The sequence below is a fragment of the Chiloscyllium punctatum genome, chromosome 26 (genome assembly GCF_047496795.1).
Source record: "Chiloscyllium punctatum isolate Juve2018m chromosome 26, sChiPun1.3, whole genome shotgun sequence".
Taxonomy (NCBI): Eukaryota; Metazoa; Chordata; class Chondrichthyes; order Orectolobiformes; family Hemiscylliidae; genus Chiloscyllium; species Chiloscyllium punctatum.
The window spans coordinates 35,830,738-35,853,866 of record NC_092764.1 but is presented as its reverse complement, the minus strand read 5'-3'; positions in this window follow the sequence as shown (position 1 = coordinate 35,853,866).

Sequence of the window (23,129 nt, the reverse complement as noted above, 5' to 3'; positions counted from 1 at the left end):
ATTTTCTGGATTTCAGGAAGTAAAAACAATGACTGCAGATGCTTCAGGAGGTACCAATTGAGTTCTCTGTTATCTTACATAGCTGATTGGATCTCCTGTGACCCGCAATCAATCTGGTTGGATATTGACGCCTTCCAAACAAAATGTCCCCTCATCAATCTACTATTTATGGATAAGACGAGAGTTATTACGGATCATTGTAAAAATCATTTTGTATTAAATACAATCAAAGCTTGGAGGATAATGTGACAGGATGAGGGTAATCTACCAAAAAACCTCTCCTTATACGTTGGGATACCAGCCATGGCTGATTGATGCTGTATTTAAAATCTGGGAGTCCAGAGGTATCTCCTGTTTGGGAGATCTGTTCGATGGGAGGTCATGATGTTCTTCGAACAGTTGCATCAGAAATTTGGGTTGCCTAGCAAGGACCTTTGTCGATATTTTCAAATATGAAACTTCATACAAAACAAGACCACATCGATAATTAATCCTTATAAATCGGATATGGAAAGTAGAGTTCTTCGGTCGATGGGTTCGCCCTCAGTCAGTACTCTCTATCACTTACTACGTAATAAGGTATCGAAGGACTTGGAACAGTTATATGAAACCTGGAATCAAGAATTATGGATGGAAATCTCCTTACAGATGTGGGAGGATATCTGGGAAAACACTAGGAAGATCTCTATCTGTAATAGAACTCAGGCTATTCAGTTGAAGATACTTCATAGGGCTCACATGGCACCAGAGCGACTTGCAAAGTTCAAGGCAGGAGCATCTCCAATGTGCCTTAAATGCAAAATAGAAGTTGGTACCCTGTGGACATTTCATAAGATCCGCAGATACTGTGACAGCGTAGTGAATGCCTTGGCAAAGATTTTGGGAACGGAAGTTGGGTTGGACCCAGTGTCTCTACTTTTGGGCTTTCCAAATTTCACCTCTCTGGAAGCATACGGGAGGAAATTATTCACTATCCTTTCCTTTTGTAGTATTGTGTCCAGTTCTGGTCGCCCTACTATAGGAAAGAGGCTTTGGAGAGGGTGCAGAGAAGGTTTACCAGGATGCTACCTGGACTGGAGTCCTTGCCTTATGAAGAGATGTTGAATAAGCTCAGACTTTTCTCTCTGGAGAGAAGGAGGAAGAGAGGAGACCTGATCGAGGTATACAAGATAATGAGAGCAATAGATAGAGTCAATAGCCAGAGACTTTTTCCCAGAGCAGGACTGACTGATACGAGGGGTCATACTTTTAAGATATTAGGAGAAGGGTATAGAGGAGACATCAGAAATAGGTTCTTCATGCAGAGAGTTGTAAATGCATGAAATGCATTGCCAGCGGTGGTAGTATAAGCAGAGTAATCAGGGACATTTAAGCAACTGCTGGATATGCACATGGATAACAATGAGTTGAGGGGTGCGTAGGTTAAGTTATTATATTTTCATTAGGATTAAACCTCTGCACAACACTGTGGGCCTAAGTGCCTTTTCTGTGTTGACCTTTTCTATGGTCTATGTAAACTGGTTATCCAAAGATCCCCAGGACTTTCGAATTGGCATAGGATAGTCATGGAATATATTCCCCTTGACTTCCTTATGAAAATGGTGCACCAATAAATGGAATTATTTTGTAGAACATGGCAGCTCTTCTGAACTACATTGATGCAGATATATCGGCCATGTTGTTCAGGGTCTTTGCCTAGCCGGATGGTTCTGGCTGGTTCGGGGGCTCCCAGGAGGAGGAATCCCGTATAAATACGGGTTTTGTTATGACTTGATATAAATTTATTTTGAATATGTATCTAGTTATTTATTTACTTACTTATTTTCTTTTTTTCTTTTTTTGATTATTGTTAATCATGTATGATATCCTATTTTGTGTTTTGGTAGTTTGTAGAATAGATTAGTAATTAGTTTTCTTAATTTTATATTAATGTTGTTATTATATTGTAAAGTGGAATACACAATTTTGTACTAATTTTGTAACTGTAAAAAATCTCAAAAATTTTGTTTTCAATAAAAATAAAAGAAGGCACATAGAATTTTGTCCTTCATTGCTAAAGGGATTGAATATAAAAGTGGAGAGGTTATGTTGCAGCTGTATAGGATGCTGGTGAGGCCACATCTGGAGTGCTGCATGCAATTTGGTCCCCTTATTTGAAAAAGGATATACCTGCACTAGACGAGTGCAGAGGAGGTTCACTAGATTGATTCTGGAGTTGAGAGAGTTGACTTGTGAGGAGAGACTGAGTAGACTGGGATTAAATTCATTGGAATTTAGAAGAATGAGGGAGGATTTTATACAATCTTGATCTTACTCTCTTTTAGCCAAAAAAGGCATAAGCTTCAACCCATAGAACTTGGTTACATTGTTTCTGTATGGGACCTAAGGTCTACCCATAGTGGATACTGGGTGAGTTGGCATGACAGGAGTAAGGGAAAGGGTGTTGAGTGGGGATCATGAGTTGGGATTAATTTGGCATGGAACTATGAAGCCCTGTGGGTGCTGAGTACTGTGGCGGTGTGATTAGATTAGATTAGATTAGATTAGATTAGATTACTTACAGTGTGGAAACAGGCCCTTCGGCCCAACAAGTCCACACCGCCCCGCCAAAGCGTAACCCACCCATACCCCTACATCTACATCTACATCTACCCCTTACCTAACACTACGGGCAATTTAGCATGACCAATTCACCTGACCTGCACATCTTTGGACTGTGGCTTTGGACTGTGGCGGTGTGGATATGGGAGGTTATAAAAGTTGAGTACAGAGCATGTGATGGCAAGGGTTAGCATGGATGGGGCATTGGAAATATGTATAGTTTGAGGTTTGAAGGCTGAAAGCTTTTCTATTATTTAATTTTTTCTTTGTAAATTTAATTGCAGTGCTGTTTTCCAGAAGTAGGCCTTTCATCTGGTATCTTCCTTGCTACTTATAGAGTCGCACACACTGATTTCTAATATAGATGCCTCCCACCTAAAAAATCTGACTGCTGAGCAGATGTTTGTAGAAGTCAGGTTTGAGGAGGCAGGGAGTTTCCTAATTCTGTGCACCTGATGTACACTTGGCCTGGTGCTAGGTAAACAATACTTTTAATCATCTGCATCATTTCTCATACAAATAATTAATAGTTCTGTGTATGATTTAACATTTGCTTCAGTGAATTATTTTATTTATATTAAACTTTGGTCAACATTCTAGCCTGCATGAAATGGTCTCTGATTCTGAATAAAGGAGGTAGACTGGCCATTCTCTGTTCTTCATAAACAAAGTTCTGAAATTGGTATTAATGGTTAGATCTGGAAACATATTGTGGAGGGAACTGAAAAATAGGATGGTTCTGATTTCATGAACATTTGTAGACTCTGATTTTACATAAACACATACTGTGATTTTACAATGCTTATACCAAAGGTTTTTTTCACTCAATTTTAACAATACCACTTAAGCCATTCTTATTTTTTTCTACGTTTTATTGCTCCCCATTTATACAACTATATGCCACTCAAATTGAACTATAGATTGGAATTAGTATCGGGGAGGCTGGCATATAACATTTCCTCAGACACAAAACAAAACATTCATTTGAGGTATCGACTAGTGGTGTCAATTCTATTTTTTCATGTTGATGATGTGCCCAGTTTTATTTCCCTTGGAGGGGGTAAGGAGGATTTCTTCTTCTCCTTTTTTGTTTGTAGTGTCTCTGGACAGACTTGCAGTTTAGCGGAGGGATATGCAATGGATTGGTCATGTGTTGCTTATTTTTGTTTAACTAGGATAGATCAGTTTTAGTTCTGGCCAGAGGCATAAAACTTTGCACTATGGGTGACCACGCTGTTCAGTCATTTATTGCTAGTAATTCTTGAAAGCAGATTGATCGGATTCATTTTGGCACTGAGATATATTACAATAAATACACAGTGATTACTACATTCACTTAATGTAGTAATCACTTACATTTCTGACGAGACTGACGAAAGGCTTTTTGATTGTAGTGATATCTGGTACCCTTAAATGTCAAAGTAAAATAAAGGCATTTTAATAGCACTTTGTCATTTTTAAAAAAATTGAAATGGGAGGTGAGAATTGATGGTCAGTTCAGTGATATTTCTCTTTTAAATTCTCGGTTTTGTGCAATGAATGTTCCTAAAATGAGATAAAACTAATTGGACCATCATTGGTATGGACATGCAGCAAAAAACTGTGATCTGTCAATCTTAATTCTCAGATCAGGCAAGTAGATTCTGATTAGTCAAGGTGTTGCTATGGGGATGTAGAAGAGACTGCAGTCTCCTTTTTTGAAATGAGAAATTACTATCTGTAATCAAATTCCTTTTGTCTACACAAAATATGGTCCTATATATTTATATATATGGCTTCGGGCATGCGTATAGGCAGCACACTGTGACTCTGGCTGATGATCATAGTCCAGATTCAACAATGGTAGTCCCAATGACAGCCCAACCAATCAGCACCCTCCTTGAAGGTGTTTAAAATACTGCCCTTTTGTCAGGGGTCTGTATCTTAGGATCATATTCCTGATGAATGCAAGATGAAAAACTCCAACTTTTTGTCTCATTTTAGCAATGGTTAAGCAATGAATGTTTTGTGCAGTTATCTGGAAAGGAAAGGTTTCATACACAGGAAAACAATCACAATATTAAATGGCAACTTACAAGTCTGTCTGTCATATATCAAGAACTCTATCTGTAGTGCAATACCTTTAAAATCACAAAATCACTCACAATCTTCAACATATAATGGATAGGTATGTAGGAAGCTTGATTCATTGATTGGTAATAGGTTTCCTGACAGAACTATAGGTTCTATAGTCTCACCTAAAGGCTATTTAAAAATGTTGACCTTGACTCTTATTTAATTTCACTTGTGCTTACATATCACACAGGTGCAGGAGCTTTCAACTGGTTTACTGGGGTTGAGACTGTCAGACATCTCTTGCTGGAATGTGCCTTTGCAAAGGAAGTCTGGAAAAAGGTGCAGTGATTTTGGTTGAAGTTTATTCTAAGCAGCTCCATGACATGGGACTCTGTATTATATGCTCCATTCTCCGGGACACACTCTGAGACAAATATTGACTGCACCTAGATGACCATAAACTTGGGAGAAAGACGCTCTTTCGTCTTCCCAAAACTTTATGGCCTTCCAGAGCAAAGAGTTGATCTTGACCAAGTGTTGCAGACTGGCACATTCTCAGGTCTAGAACTACGTGCTGAGGGATGCACTATTGCTTGGGCAATTGCCACTAAAGTGCAGTGGGGAAAGATCACTGTCTGAAGTCTTCCTGCTGAAGGTAAACAGGGGTCTGTTCAGTTATCTGGTGCCTGAAATGTATGTAAATGTGGTCATGCATGTGTGAGAGATCTTTGGAGTTGACTCTATCCAAAACACCAATGTTTGTTTGCTTCCTTTTACTACTGTATTTATGACTATGATTTATTTTAATGAATAAAGTATATATTTGAAATAAAAATACTTGGTAACAATGCTTGAAGGGATGGCAGAATTGCTGCCAAATCCGACTAACTAATTATAGAGCTGCACCAGGTGCAAAGCTGTGTTAATGTAAAATATTATTGCATGCTTTAACAAATATTTTCATCTTTATACTGAAAGATGAAAGGGAAGGTTTTCAACTTTCTACCTAGACATAATACTGTTTTGCAAATCACCATTGATTAAATAGATCACCTGATTTCTAGTTCCATTCTTCATGAGTATCATATTGGAACATGTAGTCAAATATTAAAAGAAGGATACATTCTTCAAATAAGATGCATCGGGTCTGATAAAGATAATTAAACAGTACACATGGGCTAACAAAGTATCAAGCAGTATGATTCATCCCTTGAAAGGTTATTACTGTCATTCTGATATCAGATTTAATAAAGAAGATGACATCAATCCTTATGTTCTTCTGGAGTTTATTTTTAGTAACAAACGTCATAGTTTAGACAGGTGTTAAAGTTCATTTGAAGAATTAAAGACAGAATTACTTAAATGATATGAATTCATAAACTCAAAAAAAACAAATTCCCCACTCTAACTTCTTCCCATATTCACACTAGTCTTATCCTTCAGTAACTATATATGATGTGACAAGTGTTCTGATCAGATTCTAGATGAGATTTCCCAACTTGTAATGGTTCCAGACAAGATATCCACAAAACTGTTAAGCTACCAAATCAGGAGGGATGAATCTATCCCCTCAGCTGATTGGAACAAGGTTAATTTAGAAAGGTTCCCTTCCCAAGTGAATACCCATGTTTCTCCCTGACTCAAATGAACTTATATTTGGAAAGCCACCAACTGAACCAGGTTTTCTTGAATGAACAGAAAGTGAGTTTAGTAATATTTAATGCAAAAGAATTTAGTAGCAAAATACATATACACAGACCAGAAATTAAAGGTGCTTGCTAAAGGATATACAGGCCAGTCTCTGAATTTTGTGTGAAGGGTCGCTAGTTGTGGGCGGCACGGTGGCACAGTGGCACAGTGGTTAGCACTGCTGCCTTACAGCGCCAGAGACGCGGGTTCAATTCCCGCCTCAGGTGACTGTGTGGAGTTTGCACATTCTCCCTGTGTCTGCATGTGTTTCCTCCGGGTGCTCCGTTTCCTTCCATAGTCCAAAAATGTGCAGATTAGGTGAATTGGCCATGCTAAATTGCCCGTAGTGTTAAATGCAAGGGTAAATGTAGGGGAATAGGTCTGGGTGGGTGCGCTCTGGCGGGTCGGTGTGGACTTGTTGGGCGAAAGGGCCTGTTTCCACACTGTAAGTAATCTAACCTAAATGTTGTGGCCATTGCAGTGGAGGTTATTGGTAACATGGAATTCGACAATTGAATAGATAGTTTCACGATCTTTAATTGTGCTGATTGGTTGAGATTTTGTATTTCTGATGTGATTGAATTCCAGCATTCGGTATGAGAGAGAGTCCTCGGTTGTCCGGTTTCCTTTTTAGCTGTCTTGCAGGACTGAGTTAGAGAGGTCTTTACCTGTGACACATGGTTAACTAGGGATAGTTCTTCACATATAACCACACCACACTAAGCTCAAATGTGGACAGCTACAACAAGGGCATTCAACCCCACTAGTCCACTCCAGTAGAGTTAAAATTGGCTTTTTAATGTTTATTCTTTGTATTCCTGGAGGGTCAAACAGACATGTTTGCAAGAAATGCTTTTCTGGCAAGAAGGTAATGACAGTCTGCCCTTCATTATCTCTTCTTGTTAAGTCTGCCTCTATTTGAAGTTTACCTGGCAATTTATAAGTACAACAACACATTACCTTCACACAGCACTTTGTTAGACAGTCACTGAATTTAAATTCATAGTTTTTTCGGCAGCAGTCCATTTACTAAAAATAACACATTTTGAAATTTAAATGATAAAATGTCTATAAATACTTAGTAATAATCATAACACAAATCAGCTTCTGTCTGAATATTCAAAACTAGATCTCATGAAATCAAAAGAACTCATTCCATGGTAGAAATTTAACAAACAAATATTTATCACATAAGTGGACCAGAAAAATGAGTGAAAACTTTATATTTTAAAAAGCTTGTTTGTAACTTTCCCAGCCTACTGAAACAGAGTGCCTAGGTGGTTAGAATATTGATTGTATCTTCTCACTGCATTCCTTGCATGTTTCTGCCCACTACGATTTGGTTGGAATCAGAAAGGCACTGACAGAGAGACACAAGGATCTGATAAAATCTAAGTCTGAGACTGAATGTATCATTTGGATCCGGACTCCATTGTAAACCTGAATCATGTATATTGTGCACAATGCTGTTGAAACAGAGGAGTAAACAGTAATGTGCCAGACGTTGCCTTTCAGGAATGTTCCTTTGGATTTCACAGAGTAATCTCAATGCATATAGTCTCCTCTTCCCCAATATGACACCCCTGTGTCTGACCATTTCCAGGCAGATTACAACACACCTTGTCACCCACCCCCATACCATCCAACACTTGTGATAGTGCAATGACATTTCTCTCAAATCCACTGCAGCCTCCTATTACACAGAATCCCACTCACAGCCACCTACTGAGTCTCACAGGTTGAGACAGCAATCTACCTTTCATCAAGGGTGTTAAATCGCCCAGGGCTCATATCTTTACCATCATGGGTGTTCCCTATCTTCCCTGGCCCTCCACATCGCACTGATGAATCTGGAACCTTAAAATTGTGTGTTAATTACATTTTGTTTCAATTGTATTTTGGAGACAGAACTGCAGGCAAAAGAAAACACTAAATAAAAGGTTTATAAATCAGACAAGCTTAAGTAAGATGTGTTGATAAAATTAAGGCTTTTGTAAAGAGGAAACATGCCAAAAGATAGAAACAAAAAGCAAAAGGAGAATTAAAATGGTCTGAAATTATGAAAAAACTCAATCATTATGACAAAAAGATCAAACGTTATTTTTGTCAATCTTCTAAAAGTGAAACAGCAACTTTTGTAAAGATGGGCCATTAATCTTAGAAGAAAGTAAAGTATGTTCAAGATGATCTCCATGTATTTTCTCTGTTTTGACAGAAGAATGTGAAAAAAAATACTTGGGGAGCATTGAAAGAAAGAATAGAAGGACAACAAACATATTTATATATTGTAAACATAATTGAAAAAGTTAAAAGATTTAATGAGAGTTCCAGTTGTAACCTTTTCCAATCAGTTTCATCCAGAACTGGCTATTCTTTGTTCAGTTAGCATCCCATATAGGTTTCCACTTGCCTTCACCTTCCAATCTGATAGTTTTTATTTATGGTGAGGGGCCAATGACATTAACATCTTTCATGTAATTTCCTGGAATTGCAATCAGGATATTGCTGTGAGAATAATTTGGCAAGATAAGATGGTCTTTTACGCAACCCGATCTGAGTAGCTACCAGAATTGTTTTTCAACAATCTTCCTGAAGATTGCAAGAAGCATTATAATCATTCTGATGAAGAGTCATTGGATTCAAAATAACTCTGCTTACTTCCCACAGATTTTGCCAGTCTTACTGAGTTTCTCCAGTGATTTATTTTTTGGTGGTTTCAGATCTCTAGCGTTTGCAGTCCTTTGTTATCTTTCCTCCTTGTATTTGTTATTTGGTTTCTTCTAGTCACTTTTCTTAGCAGATACCTCTGGGCAATTATTGCTTCGTGCCAGTTTTGTTCCCATTTTATTAATGGTAGTGTAATGAAGTTCTCCATATGAATCCCATTGTCCTTGTGTTTATTAGTGAAAAGAACCAAAGGAAGAGTGCAAAACAAACAAACAAAATAATCTGCTGCTTTTTATGACCATGGGACAACAAAAATCACTTTACAGCTAGTGAACTGCAGTCACTGTTACAATATAGGAAATGCTGCAGCCAATTTGCATATAGCAAGCTCCCACAAATAGCATGATGACCAAACAATCTGTTATTGCATTTTTGATTGAATGTGAATAGCCAAGGTCTTTTCCCTGAGGTGGGGAGTCCAAAACTAGAGGGCACAGTTTTAAGGTGAGAGAAAAAAGATTTAATAAGGGATCTAAGGGGCAATGTTTTCCACACAGAGCATGGTGCATGTATGGAATGAGCTGCTAGGGGGGATGGTGGAGACTGGTATAATTGCAACATTTAAAAGGCACCTGGATGGGTTTATGAATAGGAAGTGTTTAGAAGGATATGGACCAAATGCTGTCAAATGGGCCTAGATTTATTCAGAATATCTGGTCAGCATGGACGAATTGGACCGAAGGGCTGTACAGCTGTATGACTCTATGATATCTCTCCAGCTCTTTAAAAAAGTACCAAGACTGTTCACCTAAGGGGGGAGAAGGTGCCACCTAAATGAAGTAATCCTTCAATTAGAATCAGGGAGATATACAGCATAGAAATTGCCACTAGCACTTGCCCATATTCTTCTAAACCCTTCCTCTTCATAAATCCATCCAGATGCTTTCTACATGTTGTAATTGTACCAACCGCCACCAATTCCTCTGGCAGCTCATTCCATACAGACACCACCTTCTGTGAAAAAAATGGCTCTTAGGTTCCTTTTAAATTTTTGCCCTCTCATCGTAAACCTATGCCCTCTAGTTCTGGACTTCCCACCACCGGGATAAGATCTTGTCTATTTACCCTATCCATGCCCCTCATGATTTTATAAACCTCTATAAGGTCACCCCTCAGCCTCCAAGGAAAACAGACCTAGCCTATTCAGCCTCTCCCTACAGCTCAAACCCTTCAACCCTGGCAAAATTTATGTCGATCTTTTTTGAACCATTTCAAGTTTCACAACATCCTTCCAAGAGGAGGGAGACCAGAATTGTACACAATATTCCAACAGTGGCCTAACCAATGTCCTGTACAGCCGCAACATGACTTCCTAACTCCTATACTCCTGTGGAGTGTCAGCCGAGATATTTGTGCTCATGTTCGGGAATGAAACTGAAAGTCAGAGCCTGAGACATGAAGTTGAGCCAAGGTTGACACACAAACATCAGAAGACTGCACAAAAGACATTTATACACATTTGTTGGTATCCTTTATAGACATAGACATGCAAGAACTCGTTCCTGTTTTCCCAATTCCTCCACCTCTGCCGTATCTGCTCAGAAGAGGAGATATTCCACTCCAAGGCATCCCAGATGTCTACCTATTTTGAACAATGGGCTTTTCCCCCCTCTGTCATCCAGGCAGTCCTCCACTGCACCCCTTACTTCCCACTGCACTACTCAAAACACCACCCCGAACACACTAAAGATAGAGTCCCTCTTGTCCTCACCTACCACCCCACCAGTCTCCACATCCAATGTATCATCCTTAAACACTTCTGCCAACTTTAACTCCACCACTAAGAACCTTCCCAACCACTCTTGGCCTTCCGCAAGGACCATTCCCTTTGCCAATTGTTGGTCCATGCCATAGTCTCCAAGAACCACCACCGCCATCCAACATCACCCTGGTATCTTTCCTTGCAACCATAAAAGACTCAAAACCTGCCAGCACATCAACCCCCTCACCTCCATCCAGGGCCCCAAACAGTCTTTCCAGGTGAGACAGAGGCTCATCTTCCTCTCTGGTTCTCCCAATGTGCTCTTCTTTACATTGCTGAGACCAGACACAAACTCTGGGTACGCTTCACCAAGCATCTCAGCTGGGCCAGCAGGGGCCAACCTGACCTCCCAGTCACTGTCTATTTTAATTGTCCTTCCCACTCTCTTCCCAATATGACCATCCTCAGCCTCTTCATTGTCACAGCGAATCACACTGTAAAATTGGAGAAACAGCACCTCATCTTCTGCCTGGGCAGCGCACAGTCCAGACGAGTCAATGTTGAGTTCTCCAATTTCAAATAACCTCGCTTCCCATCACCCAACACCCTTTCCAGCCCCTCCTCCTCCCATCCATTCCTCTGACTGACCCTTCCTTCCAGCTATCAATCAGATTCATTGCTCCCATCGGCCAACCAGGTCATACCCTCTAACTGTGTTCACCCATCCCTACTTTATCACCTGCTCCTCTCCCCACTCAAAACCCTTCCCCGTTCCCCCCCCCCCCCCCCCAGCTTTATCTGCAGCTCCCCTTACACTCAACCCAGTGCTGAAGAAGAGGTATACTCAAAGTGTTGACTTCCCCACCTCCTGATGCTGCCTGGCTTGCTGTGTTCTTCCAGCCTCCTGCTTGTCTACCTTAGATTCCAGCATTTGCAGTTTTTTCTGACTCTCAACAAATACATTTGTCAGATAAACAAACAATGTCTGTGTAAACTACAGATAGTAAAGGAAAACTGCAGTGAACTAGTCTTCATACTACAAAAGGGCACCCAAGTATTTTCATCTACATTGCTGTGGCGATCACAAAAGCTTTCATCCTTTATGTCTCCAAATTAATCCAAAGCACAACTCATGACATCAATCATATTAATCAATCCACAGGCTATTGACTCAGAAAGCACATGACTTACATCTTTGCTCAAGCAAACAATTTTATCCTCAAGTGATCTGGCAATACCATGCACGTGTAATTTTACTGAATGGTACTGGATTTAAAGATTTATCTCATAAAATGTCCCACTAACAATACCATCATTTACCAATCCAAATAATTCAATGCTCAGTGTATTCTCAGCATGATCTGCAACCGTTAGCGCTGGCTTATACAAATCAGTGCTGGCAACCTAGATACCTAGTACAATACCTTAATTAATTTGACCAGGAGTTAATGCTCAGGGTAGTTCTCATACAATGCAAATTGGTACAAGGTTACCTCTAGACTCCATCAAAAGCCAGAGTCAGGACAACGTGCTCTAGCATACAATCAGGAACTATGCCAATGATATTTTAAGATGTCAAGGGGGTTGATGAAGAAGGTGCGAAAAATACAGTGATAGAATCATAGAGATGTACAGCATGGAAACAGACTCTTTGGTCCAACTCATTCATGCCAACCAGATATCCTCACCTAATCCAGTCCCATTTGCCCTCACTTGGCCAATATCCCTCTAACTTCTTCCTATTCATATATCCATCCAGATGCCATTCAAATGCTGTAATTGTACCAGCCTTCACCACTTCCTCTGGCAGCTCATTCCATACACGTTATCACCCTCTGCCCCTTAGGTCCATTTTATATTGTTCCCCTCTCACCCTAAATCTATGCCCTCTAGTCCTGAACTGCCCCACCCCAGGGAAAAGACCTTGTCTATTTATCCTATCCATACTTCTCATGATGTTATAAACCTCCAAAAAGTCACCTCTCAGCCTCAACACTCCAGGGAAAACAGCCCCAGCCTATTCAGCCTCTCCCTAAAGCTCAAATTCTCCAACCTTTGCAACATCCTTCTAAATCTTTACTGAACTCTTTCAAGTTTCACAACATCCTTATGATAGGAAAGAGACTAGACACGCAATATTCCAACAGTGACCTTTCCAATGTTCTGTACAGCTGTAATATGACCTCCCAACTCCTATACTCAATGCTCTGACCAATAAGGTAAAGCACACCCAACACTTTCTTCACTATCCTATCTACCTGTGACTCTACTTTCAAGAATTTATGAAACTGCACTCCAAAGGTCTGTTTGTTTAGCAACACTCCTGAGGACCTTACCATTAAGTGTGTAATTCCTGCTCTGATTTGCCTTTCCAAAATGCAGCACCTCACATTTATCTACATTAAACCCCATCTGCCACTCCTCAGCCCATTGGCCCATCTGATCAAGATCCCATTGTATTCCAAGGTAGCCTTCTTTGCTGTCCACTACACTTCCAATTCTTACTAACTACACCGCCTCTGTTCACATCCAAAATATTTACATAAATGAGGAAATGTAGTGGACCAAGCACCGATCCTTGTGGGACACCACTGGTCGCAGGCCTCCAGTGTGAAAAACAACCCTCCCCCACCACCCTCTGTCTTCTACCTTCAAGCCAGTTCTGAATCTAAATGGCAAGTTCTCCCTGTATTCCATGAGATCTAAACTTGCTAACCAGTCTCCTATAAGGAACCTTGTCGAACACTTTACTGACATCCATACAGATCACGTCCACCGCTCTGCTGTCATCAATCCTCTTTGTTACTTCTTCAAAAAACTCAATCAAGTTCATGAGACATGATTTCCTAAACACTATGCCTAATGAGTATTTGCCTTTCCAAATATATGTAAATCCTGTCCCTCAGGACTCCCTCCAACAACTTTCCCACCACCGATGTCAGATTCACTGGCCGATGATTCCCTGGCTTTTCCTTACCGCCTTTCTTAAATAGTGGCAACACGCTAGCCAACCTCCAGTCTTTTGGCACCTTACCTGTGACTATCAATGATACAAATACCTCAGCAAGGGGCCCAGCAATCACTTCACTAGCTTCCCACATAGTTCAAGGATACACCTGATTAGGTCCTGGGGATTTATCCACATTTATACTTTTCAAGACATCTAGCACCTCTTCCTCTGTAATATGGATATTTTTCAAAATGTCACCATCTATTTCCCCACATTCTATATCTTCCATGTCCTTCTCACAGTAAACATCGATGCAAAAGACACATTTAGTATTGCCCCCAACTCCTGCAGCTCCACACATAGACTGCCTTGCTGATCTTTGAGGGTCATAGAACATAGAACATAGAACATAGGAAAAATACAGCGCAGTACAGGCCTTTCGGCCCTCGATGTTGCGCCGACCGAAACCTACCTAACCTACACTAGCCCAATAACCTCCATATGCTTATCCAAGGCCCGCTTGAATGACCATAAAGAGGGAGAGTCCACCACTGATACTGCCAGGGCATTCCATGAACTCACAACCCGCAGAGTAAAGAATCTACCCCTAACATCTGTCCTATACCAACCTCCCCTTAATTTAAAGTTGTGTCCCCTAGTAACAGCTGACTCCATACGCGGAAAAAGGTTCTCATTGTCAACCCTATCTAAACCCCTAATCATCTTGTACACCTCTATCAAATCTCCCCCAAACCTTGTTTTCTCCAATGAGAACAGCCCCAAGTGCCTCAGCCTTTCCTCATACGATCTTCCTACCATACCAGGCAACATCCTGGTAAACCTCCTCTGCACCCGTTCCAGTGCCTCCACATCCTTCCTATAGTATGGCGACCAAAACTGTACACAATACTCCAGATAAGGTCGCACCAGAGTCTTATACAACTGCAACATGACCTCAGGACTCCGGAACTCAATTCCTCTACCAATAAAGCCCAGTACGCCATATGCCTTCTTCACAGCACTATTTACCTGGGTGGCAACTTTCAGAGATCTGTGTACATGGACACCAAGATCCCTCTGCTCATCCACACTACCAAGTAACCTACCATTAGCCCAGTAATCCATCTTCTTGTTACTCCTACCAAAGTGAATGACTTCACACTTAGCTACATTGAACTCCATTTGCCACCTTTCTGCCCAGCTCTGCAACTTATCTATATCCCGCTGTAACCTACCACATCCTTCTTCGCTGTCCATCACTCCACCAACTTTCGTATCATCCGCAAACTTGCTCACCCAGTCTTCAAGCTCCTCCTTCAGGTCATTTATAAAAATGACAAACAGTAATGGTCCCAAAACAGATCCTTGTGGAACACCGCTAGTAAATGCGCTCCAAGATGAACCTTTACCATCAACTACTACCCTCTGTCTCCTTCCAGCCAGCCAATTCCTAATCCAAACCTCTAATGCACCCTCAATGCCATACCTCCGTAATTTTTGCAGTAGCCTACCATGGGGTACCTTATCGAACGCCTTGCTAAAATCCATATACACCACATCTACTGCTTTACCCTCGTCCACTTCCTTAGTCACTTTCTCAAAGAATTCAATAAGGTTTGTGAGGCACGACCTGCCCTTCACAAAACCATGCTGACTATCCTTGATCACATTATTCCTATCCAGATGTTCATAAATTCTATCCCTTACAATTCTCTCTTACACTTTGCCCACAACAGAAGTGAGACTCACTGGCCTATAGTTACTAGGGCTGTCCCTACTCCCCTTCTTGAACAAGGGGACCACATTCGCTATCGTCCAGTCTTCTGGCACTATTCCTGTAGACAACGACGACATAAAAATCAAGGCCAATGGCTCCGCTATCTCCTCCCTAGCTTCCCAGAGGATCCTAGGATAAATGCCATCAGGCCCAGGGGACTTATCTATTTTCACCCTTTCCAGTATTCCCCGGACCTCTTCCCTACATACCTCAAAGCCATCCATTCTAATCACTTGTGACTCAATATTCACATCAGCAACAACGTCCTGTTCCTGAGTGAATACTGACGAAAAGTATTGATTTAGTGTCTCTCCAATCTCCTCTGCCTCCACGCACAACTTCCCACTACTATCCTTGACTGGACCGATACCTACCCTAGTCATCCTTTTATTCCTGACATACCTATAGAAAGCCTTAGGGTTTTCCCTAATCCTATCAACCAAGGACTTTTCATGTCCCTTCTCGCTGCTCTTAGCTCTCTCTTTCGATCCTTCCTGGCTACCTTATAACTCTCAATCGCCCCAACTGAACCTTCACGCCTCATCTTTACATAGGCCGCCCTCTTCCCTTTTACAAGGGATTCCAATTCCTTATTAAACCACGGCTCCCTCACAAGATCCTTTCCTCCCTGCCTGACTGGTACATATTTATCAAGGACACCCAATAGCCGCTCCTTGAACAAGCTCCACATATCATTTGTGTCCTTCCCTTGAAGCCTATTTTTCCAATCCACACATCCTAAGTCATGCCTCACCGCATCATAATTTCCCTGCCCCCAACTATAATTCCTGCCCTGCAGTGCACACTTATCCCTCTCCATCACTAGAGTAAAAGTCACCGAGTTGTGGTCACTGTCCCCGAAGTGCTCACCTACCTCCAAGCCTAACACCTGGCCTGGTTCATTACCTAGAACCAAATCCAGTATGGCCTCACCTCTTGTTGGCCTGTCTACATATTGTGTCAGGAAACCCTCCTGCACACATTGGGCCAACACCGACCCATCTAACAAACTCGAACTATAGCTTTCCCAGTCAATATCTGGGAAGTTAAAGTCCCCCATAACAACCACCATATTACTTTCACTCTTCTCCTGAATCATCGCTGCAATACTTTCCTCTACGTCTCTCGGAGTATTAGGAGGCCTGTAGAAAACTCCTAACAGGGTGACCTCACCTTTCCTATTTCTAACCTCAGCCCAAACTACCTCAGATGGCAAGTCTTCCTCCATCGTCCTTTCCACCGCTGTAATACTATCCTTGACAAGCAATGCCACACCTCCCCCTCTTTTACCCCCACCTCTGACCCTACTAAAACATTTAAACCCTGGAACCTGCAATAGCCATTCCTGTCCCTGTTCTACCCACGTCTCTGTAATGGCCACAACATCGAAGTCCCAGGTACCAACCCACGCTGCAAGTTCACCTACCTTATTTCTTATACTTCTGGCATTGAAGTATACACACTTCAAGCCACCTTCCTGTTTACCGGCACCCTCCTTCGAGATCGATGCCTTGTTCCTAACCTCCCTACACTCAAGGTCCTGTACCCTAAAGCTACAGTCCAGGTTCCCATGCCCCTGCAGAGTTAGTTTAAACCCTCCCAAAGAGCACTAGCAAACCTCCCCCCAAGGATGCTGGTGCCCCTCAGGTTCAGGTGGAGACCATCCTGTTTATAGAGGTCCCACCTTCTCCAGAAAGAACCCCAGTTGTCCAGAAACCGGAATCCCTCCCTCCTGCACCATCCCTGTAGCCACGCATTTAACTCTTCTCTCTCCCTATTCCTCGACTCTCTATCCCATGGCACGGGTAACAGACCAGAGACAACAACTCTGTTCGTTCTAGCTTTGAGCTTCCAACCTAGCTCCCTGAAAGCCTGCCTAACATCCTCACCCCTCTTCCTACCTATGTCATTGGTGCCAACGTGGACCATGACCTGGGGCTGCTCCCCCTCCCCCTTAAGGATCCGGAAAACACAATCAGAGACATCACGTACCCTTGCACCTGGGAGGCAACATACCAATCGTGAGTCTCTGTCGCCCCCGCAAAACTGCCTATCTGTGTTCCTCACTATTGAGTCCCCAATAACTATCGCTCTACCTTTCTCCGCCCTTCCCTTCTGAGCAACGGGGACAGGCTCCGTGCCAGAGGCCTGAACCTCGTTGCTTACCCCTGATAAGTCGTCCCCCCCCACAAGTATTCAAAACGGTATACTTGTTATTGAGGGGAACGACCGCAGGGGGTCCCTGCACTGGCTGCTTCCTCCCAGTCCCCCTCACTGTCACCCATCTGTCTATAACTTTCGGAGTAACTACTTCCTTAAAGCTCTGATCTATGACCACCTCTGCCTCCGAGTGATCGGTAGTTCATCCAACTCCAGCTCCAGTTCCCTAACACGGTCTTGGAGGAGCTGGAGATGGGTGCACTTCCCGCAAGTGTAATCAGCAGGGATGCTAATGGCTTCCCTCACCTCACGCATCTTGCAAGAGGAACATTGCACTGCCTTCGCTGCCATCCCTCTAAAAGTAAACTTTAAAAAGAAAACTGGATCTAATGAAACAAACAAGCAAAATGCAGCACTTACCTGCTTACCACAATGGGTCTTATTATTAGGTTAGAGGAGGAGGGCAGGTGGGAGGCTCTACCCCTGTAGTACCTCGGGTTCCTCGCCTGCGCGCTTTTATAGAGAAAAAAAACCTTCCCAGGTAAGCTAGCGCGACACCAGCTTCCGGGTCCGCTAGGCGTTTAAAAAAAACTTTAAATTTTAACCGTTTAAAAAAATAACTGGACTATACCGCGACTTAAATTAAACACCACGAGACAGCCATTACCTGCTCCGCTGAGAGAGTGAGGCCAAAGGCTTGGAGCTGTGCGCCGAAGGCTTGGACCTTGGAGAGGTCCCTATCCTCTCCCTAGTTACTCATTTGTCCTTAATGTATTTATAAAATGCCTTTGGATTTTCCTTAACCCTATTTGCCAAAACGATCTCATGTCCCCTTTTTGGCCTCCTGATTTCCCTCTTAAGTATACTCCTACTGCCGTTATACTCTAAGGATTCTCTCGATCTCTCTTGTCTATACCTGACATATGCTTCCTTCTTTTTCTTAACCAAAACCTCAATTTCTTTAGTCATCCAGCATTCCCCACACCTAGCAGCCTTCCCTTTCACTCTAACGGAATGTACTATCTCTGGATTCTCATTTTTGAAGGCTTCCCATTTTCCAGTTGTCCCTTTATCTGTGAACATCTGCCTCCAATCAGCTTGTGAAAGCTCTTGTCTAATACTGTTAAAATTCACCTTCCTCCAATTTAGAACTTCAACTTTTAGATCCAGTCTATCTTTTTCCATTGCTATTTTAAAACTAATAGAACTATGGTCGCTAGACTCAATGTGCTCCCCCGCTGACACTTCAGTCAACTGCCCTGCCTTAGTTTCCAAGAGTAGGTCAAGTTTTGCACCTTCTCTCGTAAGTACATCCACATACTGAATCAAAAATTTATTATACACACTTAAATTCCTATCCATCTAAACCCTTAACACTATGGCAGTCCCAGCCTATGTTTGGAAAGTTAAAATCCCTTACCATAACCATCCTATTATTCTTAGATAATTGAGATCTCGTTGGACGTTGGGTGTCTTCAAGGCAGAGATTGATAAATTCTTGATCTTGCAAAGAATTAAGGGCTACAAGGAAAGTGCGGGTAGTTGGAATTGAAATGTCCATTAGTCATGATTAAATAGCAGAATGGACTTGATGGGCCGAATGGTCTTGCTTCCAATCCTACGTCTTTTGGTCTTATCTCCTTACAAATTTGTTTCTCAATTTCTTGCTGACTATTGTGTGGTCTATAATAAAATCCCAATAAGATTATCATCTCTTTCTTATTTCTCAGTTCCACCCAACTTCCCTGGCTGTATTGCCAGAAATATCCTCCCTAAGTACAGCAGTATTGCTATCCCTTATCAAAAATGCCACTCCCCCTCCTCTCTTGCCCCCTTTCTGTCCTTCCTACAGCATTTATATCCTGGAACTTTAAGCACCAGTCCTGTTCATCGCAGAGCCACAGCTCTGTAATTGCTATGAATCCCCAGTCCCACGGTCCAAGCCATGCCCTGAGTTCATCTGCCTTCCCTGCTAGGCCCTTTGCATTGAAGTAAATGAAGTTGAATTTAATTTATCAGTCCTACCTTGTTCTCTGCTTTGTTCCTGCCTCTCCTAGCTGTTTGACTCGCTTCTGTTCTCAACTGTACCAGCCTCAGATTGATCTCTTTCCTCACTTGTTTCCCTGGGTCACACCCCACCACCTTACTAGTTTAAATCCTTCTGAGCAGCTGTAGCAAATTTCCCTGCCAGTATATTAGTCCCCTTCCAATTCGAGTGCAGTCCATCCTTCTTGTGTAGGTCACTTCTACCCCAGAAGAGATTCCAATGATCCAAAAATGTGACCCCTTCTCCCCTGCACCAGCTCCTCAGCCACACATTCATCTGCTCTATCATCCCATTCCTATCCTCACTAGCCTGCAGCACCGGGAGTATCCAGATATTACTACCCTCAAGGATCTGCTTTTTAAATTCCTGCCTAACTTTCTATATTCTCCCTTCAGAATCTTATCCTTTTCCCTTCCTATGTCGTTATTCCAATGTGTACAATGACCTCCAGCTGGTCCCTCTTCTCACTGAGAGCATTCTGCACCCTCTGAGATATCCTTGATCCTGGCACCAGGGAGGCAACACACCATTCTGATTTTTTGCTACTGCCTGCAGAAACATCTGACTGCGCCTTTGACTAGAGAGTCCCTTATCACAAATCAATTGCTTGGAACCTGACATACCCCTCATTACAGTAGAGCCTGTCTCGATACCAGAAACTTGGCTGTTTGTGCTACATTCCCCTGAGAGTCCATCACACCCTACGCTTTCCAAAACAGTGTACTTGTTTGAAATGGGGATAGCCACAGAAGACTTCTACACTATCTGCCTACCCCTCCTACCTATGCTGGAGTTAACCCACCTATGTGACTGTATCTGCAGCTTTTCTCCTTCACTATACCTGCCATCCGTCAAACCCCCCTAGCTCTTGTAAGTTCCTCATTGCCTCTAACTGCCGCTCCAATCTATGCAATCTGATAGGGTTCTCAACCAAAGACATTTCCTGCAGACAATCAGTAACATGGAAACTAAACCCCCACATCTGACAGGAAGTGCATATCACCCTACTAAAGGCCATTTTTGTTGTTTCATAATCTACAGACCCAGAAAATAGCACCGTCGTTTTGCTCTAACAAGCGCTGTTCCAGGCTAACTTAGCACTTGCGGTTTATATTTTAAAAATGTAATCAAGAGACAGATTTCAATAAAAAATATAATCAACAAAGAGCCCACTCTATTCACTACTGTAGATTTACAGCAAGGTTATAGGTTAAAACTGTGCACTTATCTGTTTCCACACAGGTTCCTCCAAGGTCAGCTGTGAATTTTGCGGTTTGTTAATCTTCCGTAGATGCACTCCAATGTCCAGAGATACATGAACTCAAACATCAAAGGCAATAACTGAGTAGATTCACTGTTGTGTCAGTTAGTAGTGTAGATTTCTTTCTCTCTCTTCTGCACTGACCATGTGCTCACTGCCTTTTGTCTGTCTTTCTCCCTTTTAAAAGTGCCATTGTTTTGACATTATTTCCCCAAAGTTCAAAACAATGCAACACCATATAAGACAGTAATTGCTGCTCCTAGAATCAGAGGAAATCACCTCCAAAAAAAAAAACAGGAGCAGCTCTTTCAGCCACAAGTTTTTTCCTGTCCTCCATCTTGGATTACCCAGAATCTTTTTTCCATGAAGGCCTTCAATTCATGCTTCAAGTTTTAAAGAGTGGCAATAATTGACCAGAAAAAAAAATTGGCATCAACATTCAGGTCTCTTCGGAAAACCAGGCGTTCCAGTTTCATCCCACAGTTCAAACATGTGCAGTCAGATCAGAATGGCATTACATTCCCTCTTTAACACAATAGTGGATGATGTTGTGATTGAACTGTGTGATCTCTTCCATATGCACCAAATATGAATTAAATGGCATGAAGACTGACGCCAATAGGTGAACTTTACAACAACTCTGCAAATAATTCATGTCCATATAGATCATTGAATATTAGGAAGAACCTGTGGAATCATAGAATTATTCAGTATCAAAGCAGACCATTCAACCCATTGTAACTATATTAGCCTTTGATAAAACTATCCAGTTAAAACCTGAAGCCCTGAAGATACTTCTCTTTCAGGGCTAATTGTCTCTTTTAGCATTCCTAATGAGTCTGATTCTGTCATCCTCTTTGTTAGCACAATCCAGGTCACAAGAATTTGCCATATGAAAGTCTTCCCCTGTTGCTTCCTCTTTCGTGGGTCTGAGTTGCAATGTGCCCATGTTCATCTGTCATATCAGGTAGCTCCACCTGTTGTAGTAGACTCATTTCTGGGTAGAGTGATTAACAAAAAAAAAATACATATTTAAATTTAGTGTTTTATTCAATTTTCTTGCTCCCTCCACTGTATTTGCAACTTCCTCAGACATGGAACCACAGTTCCTAGTTGGATACTTAGTCACCATTGTTTGTGGGTGGTGCTGATCGTTTCAACTGTAATTATCTTCAAGCTAAGGCCAATCAAATGCCTGATTATATGCATGACTGGCAGGGAGTCAGTGATACCAGCCAGGAGCAGAAACATGCCCAATTTCTCCTTCCAATCGTTAAGGCATGGAGATCAATTTCACACTCCCTACCCCTCACTCTGCCAGATAAGCCCACCTAATAACCAGCACGAGAAGGTTTGGTACTGTGGGGTGGGGAACACCATGGCTGCTTGTGTGTAAGTATAGAATTGCTGTATTGGACTCATCCCTGGAAGTGAATATAGTCCTGTTGTGTTCTGAAATTTTGAATGAAGCCAGCTATCTTTCCAACAGTGAGAGCAGACAGCTGAATAGAGAATGTTGGGGGACAAAGTGCTTTCTGCTAATTAGCTTAGAGTGACATTGTAAGAGATCTGCAAGTAGGAGACCTATTCACCCTTTTATAATATAACTCTTCGGGTAGGAGAAAAGCTTCAACCGATCTGGATCACTGAGTTACTGTGTCATATTGTATCTCTGATAACCAAATCCCATCTGTCAATTATGGAAAACCTGTGAGGGGAGATTAATAGTATGGTATCATGAGATACTTGGTATTAAACTGATGTGGCTGAAAGCTTGCCTGTTAGACACAAAGAATCACGTGAATAATCTAATCAAGAGGTTAGGGAGTTCAGGGCTTGGGAGGAATATGGTGCAAGGCATGGAGTCATAAGATAATATAATGAAGAGAACATCAGAGAAGAAGTATATTAGTGAGACGACATAATTTTGGCAGAAATTATGTGCTAAATAAATTGTAAAACTGACTGTTTAAACATTATATTGACGAACCCCTACAGTCATTTTTGTACATAGGGCTCCTCCTTGCAGGCTCTTATGTAATGAAAATTACATGTTTCGAACAAGTCTTCGAGGGCATTCTTTGGGACAGCCCTCACTATTACAAAACCCAGTGAGGTTTGTTGACTTTGCTGTTGCACACACTTCATGCTGTTTTATCA